At 41.9% G+C, this 7342-nt stretch overlaps 1 protein-coding gene across 2 annotated transcripts in view; it reads left to right on the top strand.

Moving 5' to 3' along the window:
• The first annotated feature begins 572 nt into the window (after window positions 1–572).
• acsl3a (acyl-CoA synthetase long chain family member 3a) overlaps window positions 573–7342 on the top strand; it is a 111511-nt gene continuing 104741 nt past the window's right edge. For both annotated transcript variants that reach the window (XM_020528701.2, XM_048604247.1), the window contains exon 1: window positions 573–692. The gene's annotated coding sequence lies outside the window, so the exon portion shown is untranslated. The remainder of the gene's footprint in view (window positions 693–7342) is intronic.

Here is a 7342-nt window from a genome sequence, read left to right as displayed (position 1 = left end):
GGGTTTAAATGTGACCATGGTGAAGTTTGACTTCAATTAAAATCTGGAATAAAAATACTAGCTTAATGGCGACTGTTTAACCACTGTTGACTGTCATTTAATAACCCAGCTGGTACAGCTATAACATATTACTGTCTAGCCATCTTTAATTATTAAAATAAAATCAATAAATTAACTAATCATTTAATTGCAGCATTAAATTCAATTAATTATTTCCCTTTTTAAATATGTTATTAATTGCATTACTACTTTCTGTAAATCGTAGGAACAGAAGAGACCAGTTATCATATACTCAACCGAAAGTTCAGCGCAGCAGAGCGAACTGCAGCCTTCTCTCGGCCGACGCGTTAGACATGATCCAGAGGTTCCGGTGATAAAGAAAACAAGCCGTTTCCACCCTCCCCCTGCATGGCCGAGTAACAGGCGGCGCTGAACCATCACCAGTCCCTTCCTCCAGCCTCTCAACTGCTCCTCCTTGCTCTGGGCCACGTGCTCGCCTGATCCCGGCTGCTCCAACTGCTGATCGCTTACGTCAGCGGCGTGCCGGGCTCAGAGCGCAGGCGCGCGATTTGAGAGACAGCGGGGGCTTGCGTGGCCGTGGGAGATCGCGGGATTTTGTGGGATTGGTTGTGGGGGAGTGTGTGAGGAGTAGGCCGGTGCAGGAGTTGGCGGACGGTGAGCGAGCACCGCCGGTAAGTGTTTGCATTGTAACTCCACTGCAACCATCCCCCCCCCCCCCACTAAGCAGCAACGGGCATCGTGAGTTGGTCCAGTGCAGCCTTCCACCTCTTCCCATCCGCTTGGCTGCTGGTGCTAAGTGAACCACAAGGCCATGCACCATATCAGCACTGACTGAAGTGGCAGCTTCTAGTTACCCAACCACAGCGGGAGTAACTCGAGAGCTCTGGCTGTGTTTGTTAAAGCTAGAAGTAAAATCGATGGTGTGATATGAATTCCCCCACCGGCGACTAAAATTTTAAAAAAGGAATCGTTAGTCTCATGGCATCGTTAAATATAATTCAGTTACTACATCGCAAGGGCAAAACAAACAGGTTCCTTTCCCTGGGCTATGTAACTGAATGAAGCAAGTTTTTATTTCCCCTTGGGATGTTTTTGATAACGTCGGCACTCGTTAGCTACCGTTAAGTGTCCTGACAAGATGGTGTGCCAATTTAAAAAAACACAATTCAGTAGCCGACTGGAACATGTCAGAAGGTTGTTTAAGAGTCATAACATGTTGATGTGGGATTGCACGCACAGTTCGATCAAATTGGACTAGGATGACAGGCTTCTGTTTCTAAAGGGCATTAGTTAACCTCTTGGTGTTTTAGTACAGTCGGCAGGTTTGTGGTTGTTTTTAATGGACACTTGCTGGTTATTTCCAGAATTAGTAAAACTGAATTCAAATCTTCAGACTGTGTGGTTGGGATTTAAATTGGCATTTTCTGGACATTTACTTGAGGTTCTGAAGGTATATTAGTCCAGTAACAATGCATTACTTTATGACTCTGAAAGGCCATGTGGTGTTTCGAGTACAAAAATATTTTGACTAAATGAAAATGAAATATCTTTCAGGCCAGAATTAACAAAATTATTAATAACTGGAATTATATATTAATCCATAATCGAATTGGTTTAGGAAGGGACATGTTTCATTTTCTTTTGCAAGGGTATTTACTCATGCTGCAGCGTATATGTCTTAGTGTTAATAAACTGATCAATTACAGGGACTTCAGAACTTGTCCTTGTCTGATATGCACATGCTGACTTTTTCCAGCAGGTGTCACTGAATAAGGTCCATTTCCTTTCCTCTTTTATAACCTAAGGCCACTGTAAATTAATGGAATACCTTGAACATTTTTAATGAATTAAAATGGAAATGTGCGGGACATGTGTAGGCTATTCAGCCTGTCAAACCTGCCTGCTGGTCAATGCAGTTATGGTTGATTGAACACTTTAATCACCTTTACCTATCCCACCCCCATTACCATGTACACCTCTGGTGATCAGAAATCATTCTCTGCCTTGAACATATGCAAAAGACTAAAGTTCCACAGCCATCTGAGGGGAGGGGAGGGGAGGGGAGGTGGGGTGGGATCCTCAGCTCGGACCAATGTTTCATACCCCTTTATTTTTAAATTATGATACTGGTTCTGTACTCACCAGGGGAAGTCTCTTATCCACTATGTGTATCTGCTTAAGTATTTTGTTAGTTGCTATGGTGCTATCTAAATAGTTAAGTTGCAGTTGATGGCTAAATCTTTTGCTCGAATACCATGAGATGAAATCTTATAATGTTAAATGTTCTTTCAGTGTGCCTTATTATGGAAGAGCTGCCATTGTGTTTGATTTTCCTCTGCAGCCATGCTTTGTCTTTGATGCAAAAGAGAAATAGCCTGGCATTTTCTTTTATGCTTAACATGACAAGAAGTGTACTGATATGAATCAAGATCACCAGCTTTCTCAGTCACTTCCAGCCCAGTCGCCCCCTCCCCAAAAAAAGTCAGAGAGTCAGTGAAGAAAATACTTCTGGCTGAAAGCTAACAAAATCAATACATTTAAATTGAGAATTTGCTTCTGATAATATTCTAGATGGTGACTGAAGAGTTGTTGAAAATAAGGGAACTACTTGTGCTGAAAAAAGAACAGCAGCAAGATGTGACATGGTTCACCACTATGGTGAGGGCTATTTATACCCTTTCACTTAATATGGGAGCAGGATGTAATCATGATTGGAGATTTGCTCTGAATGTCTAAGGCCAGGGTTTTTATATTCAACACTTATATTTAAGGAGCGGGGCAACTGAATTATAATTACTTCCTCTGTGAGGATGGCATTATTTGTTCAATTTATTCACAAAAAAGGCATGTTTTGTGATGTTTGCTCAAGGTGGGATGGAGGCCAGTGGCTGGATACAGTTTCTGCCAATTGGAGAAAATTGAGGTTTATTGGACAGGATAAAATTTAGTGCATCGGCTATTATGCTGTGTTTTCTTGGTTGCCATTCAAGTCCTTTTGATGTTATAATACTTGTCCATTAGTTCAGTTGTTGTGCGGCATGTGAACTGTCTTCTGACCCAGCCAGTTTCATACTTGGTCATGATTTGTTGGGACTTGGGTAGTGTTTTTGGAAATGAATGCAGAATACTGCAAATTTGAAATAAGAACTGAGCTTGTTTGTATAAACTAAATGGTCAGGCAGCATCTATGGAAAGAGAATCAGTTAACGTTTCCTAGTACCAGTTAGTAATTTTGGAACACTTATCAACCGTGCTGTCCACTTTTACTCAGTTTGTGAAAACTCTGATAGACCTGTATTAACTTTCTCACAATTAATTAATTTTGATCAAAAGTTACTGTTATCATTTCAAACCTCATAACATTTGAGGATTATTGGGGTTCAGTTTGCAATGCCCCAACATTAGGTGGCTCCCCATTTGAGGTGTTGAGTAATTTTTACAGTCCCTACAAATGCAGTACCTATTGCAATCTTCAGGCCAGTGACAGCTTCTTTTTATTGTTTTGCCTTTTTAATGTAGAGAAAACACTCCTGTGTGCATCGTAGGCTTAAGAGGAATTGAGTACTGAACAGAAGATGATGACAAAAGAAGATTTGCCTATGCTTTGTATCTTTCACTAACCACAGGACACTTTTAAACAGTTTACAACTCATGAAGCATATTCATTGTTGTAAAATGGGAATCATATATCAATCGTAGAGTTGTACAGCACTGAAACAGACCCTTCAGTCCAACTCGTCCATGCTGACCAGATGACCTCAATTAATCTAGTCACATTTGCCAGCATTTGGCCCATTATCCTCTTAAACCCTTTATATTTATGAACCAACAAGATACCTCTGAACTGTTGTATTTGTGCTAACCTTCAGTACTTCCTCTGGCAGTTCATTCCAAGCATGCACCACCCTCTGTGAAAAGGTTGCCCCTCAGGTCCCTTTTGAATCTTTCGTCTCTCACCTTAAACCTATGCCCTCTAGTTTTGGACTTCTCCACCCTGGAAAATTTGGCTATTCATGCTCTCCATGCCCCTCTGATTTTATGAACCTCTAAAAGGTCACTCTTCAACTTCTGCTCAGCCTCTCTGTAGCTCAAACTGCAACTCTGGCAACATCCTTGTAAATCTTTTCTGAACCCTTTCAAGTTTCACAACATCTTTCCAACTGCAGGGAGACCAGAATTGAACGCAGTATTCCAAAGTGGCCTAACCAATGTCCTGTAGAGCTGCAACATGACATCCCAACTCATGTACTCAGTGCACTGACCAATAAGGACAAGTGTACCAAACACCACTACACTGTCTTCCTGCAACTCCACTTTCAAGGAACTATGAACTTGCACTCCAAGGTCTTTGCTTGGCAATACTCCCCAGTACCCTACCATTAAGTGTATAAGTCCTGCTCTGATTTGCCATAGCAAAATGTAGCACCTCACATTTATTTAATTAAACTCCATCAGCTACTCCTGAGCCCACCAGATCAAGGTTCAGTTGTAGTCTGAGATAATGTTCTTCGCTGTCCACTACACCTCCAATTTGAGTGTCATCTACAGACTTACTAACCATTCCTCCTACATTCACATCCAAATCAATTTGTGCAAAGCCCTACAAATAGCAAAGAGTTTATAATCAGAGCGCTAATTTTTTGTGATGTTGACTGATGGATAAGTATTGGCCAGGAAACGAGGGATAACACCCTTTTCCTCTTTGAAGTACTGCTGCGAGTCCACCTGAGAGAGCAGATGGGGCTTTAGTTCAAAGCATCAGAAAGATACAAAAACAGAAGTTGCTGGTAAAGCTCAGCAGGTCTGGCAGTATCCGTGAAGAAAAGAATCAGAGTTAACATTTCAGGTCCAGTGACCCTTCTTCAGAACCGAGGAAGTTCTGAGGAAAGGTCACCGGACCTGAAATGTTAACTCTGATTCTTTTCTTCATGGATGCTGCCAGACCTGCTGAGCTTTTCCAGCAACTTCTATTTTTGTTCCTGATTTACAACATCCATAGTTCTTTCGGTTTTTACATCAGAAAGATGGTTCCTTCAGCGATGCTGAACTTTGTCAGAACTGTACTGGAATATTGCCCTTAATCGTTCTGCCAGCGTGGGAATTGGAATCTACAACTTTTTGATTGTGTGTGCTACTAACTGAGCCATAGTTGATTCAGCTGTTTGGTGACAGCAGCAGGGTTCAAGTGCTTTGTTGAAGAGGAAAGTTTTACGAGGAACCTTAAGGAGAGGAGACTTAAAAGGCTGCCTTAAAGGGGTACATAAAGCATGCATTCCTCTGTGGAGGAGGCTATGCGTTCACAGTGCTAGGCTTAAAGGAATAAATAGATGTGGAATGGGGATATGCTTTGTTTGTGTGGGTGAGATTACAGAGTGGCAGTGGTTTCCATTTCCATGATGGTACATAAAGAGTATAGACTTTTAAAAATGGAACATTTTTTTAAGTAATCTAGTTATCATCTTCCTTAGGTAGTCTCTTGGAACAGAGGAATGACTTTCTTCCTTTCTGGAGTTCCGAAGGTGACTAAATAGTTCAATACTGGATCTGAGCACACGGCCAATCTGGGGGAGGTGAAGAGATACACAGATGAGATGTTTGGATTTTTGCATGTCCTTCTGGTGTTTGTGTTTGGCCTGCATCTATACCTGTCAGAAATACTTGTGATGGTGTAACCTTCGCAGATCCTTCTTCTCTGGTTTGGTTGAAGTTGGACAAGAGGTTCTTATGAGTTTATGAGAGAATGCATTTTCTTTTCCAGGGAAGCTTTGAGGACATGTTTAAAGCATTTGCTTTGTCCTCCTGGAAACCACTTGCTGTGATAAATTTCAGAGTAGAGAGGTTGTTTAGTGAGTTTTGTGCCAGGCATGCAAATGATGTGGTCCACCCAACATAGCTGATTAATGATAACCAGTCCCTCAATGCTGGGAAGAGGCAAGAGAGAGAACCGTGATCTTGGAGTGCTTATCCTGCCACTGAATTCACAGGATTTTGTAGCATTGTTCTTAGGTTTTGAGGTATCTCCTGTACATTGTCCATCTTGTCAACATGTATAAGAGTGCATGGAACACATAGACCATGACTTTTGTGTCAAGCTGAGGCCTTTGTCATCAAGCACTCTGAACCTCAAAATGCTGAAGGCTGTGAGGGACACCGGAGGCAATGTTGTGGTTCACTGATGTCTATCCTTATTGAGATAAGGTTCCCAAGGTATGAAAAGATTATCCATGTTATACATTGGTTCATTGTGAATTTTGATAGTTGGTGTCAGTGTTGCATGGCATGACAAGGCTGGTAAAGGACCTTTCTGTCTTCTGGATGTTTAACTCAAGGTCCATTCTTGTATATACATCGGTGAATGTATCAGGTTTTGGGGCCCAGCCTCTGAGTGTGCGCACACTTAAGCATTGTCTGCATACTGTTGCTCGTTGAAAGAAGTTGGGGGTGATCTTGTTCTGGACTAGAAATGATACAGGTTGAACAGTTTCCCGCTGATGGTGCAGAGTAGCTGCACTCTGGAGGTGGGGATGAAGTGTTGTCATGAGGAAATGGAAAAGAACGTTGTGATGATACAGCTTTGTTTGACTCCAGTTTGCATTTGTATAGGGCATGTAGTTAATCCTTTGGTGAAAATCACTGTTTGCATCATGCAACAGCAGGAGATGTTAATGAATCTCTGGGTTAGCCAAATCTAAGGGAGATGTTCCAGCATTCTTCCCAATGGACAGTGTCAAAGGCTTTTTTTAAGGTCAAAGGAAGCTATGTATAGAGGTTGCTACTGCTTTCTGCTTTTTTTTCTTCATGGACTTGTCTTGCTGTGATGATCATGTCCACCCTGCCTCTTGATGGACAAAATGTGCATTGTAACTCTGGTAGGAACTTTTTCATATGCCTTGCTTGCTGCTTATCTTTCCAGAAGTTTTGAGTTCTTCCCAATTCTGGCACTGAAATCACCAAGGAGAATCAGCTTGTCTCCCTTTTGGAGCATAGTGCAACAAGTGATCAAGGTTGGAGTAGAATTCCTCTTTGGCTCCATCTTTTGCTTGTAGGGTTGGGGTAAATGTAGTAACAGTTGTGGTGTGCTGTTTCTCTGTAAGGCTGAGCCAGAGGTTCACAAGATGATTGTTTATCTCACAAGAGGACTTGCTGTTGGTGTTTTTTCTGGTTTTACATTTCCAGAAGGTGTATCCATCATCTTGCTCTTTGAGCTGGCCATCTCCTGCCTACCCTGTCTCACGTAGGGCAGCAATGTTAATATTATAGTGTTTTAGTTCCTGGCTACGTTGCCCCTAATGTTTTATTTTGCTGCGTCCCTCTGAGAACC

The sequence above is a fragment of the Rhincodon typus genome, chromosome 13, assembly GCF_021869965.1.
Source record: "Rhincodon typus isolate 14 chromosome 13, sRhiTyp1.1, whole genome shotgun sequence".
NCBI lineage: Eukaryota > Metazoa > Chordata > Chondrichthyes > Orectolobiformes > Rhincodontidae > Rhincodon > Rhincodon typus.
Note: the sequence above shows the minus strand (reverse complement) of the source record. Positions and strands in the feature narration are given on the sequence as shown.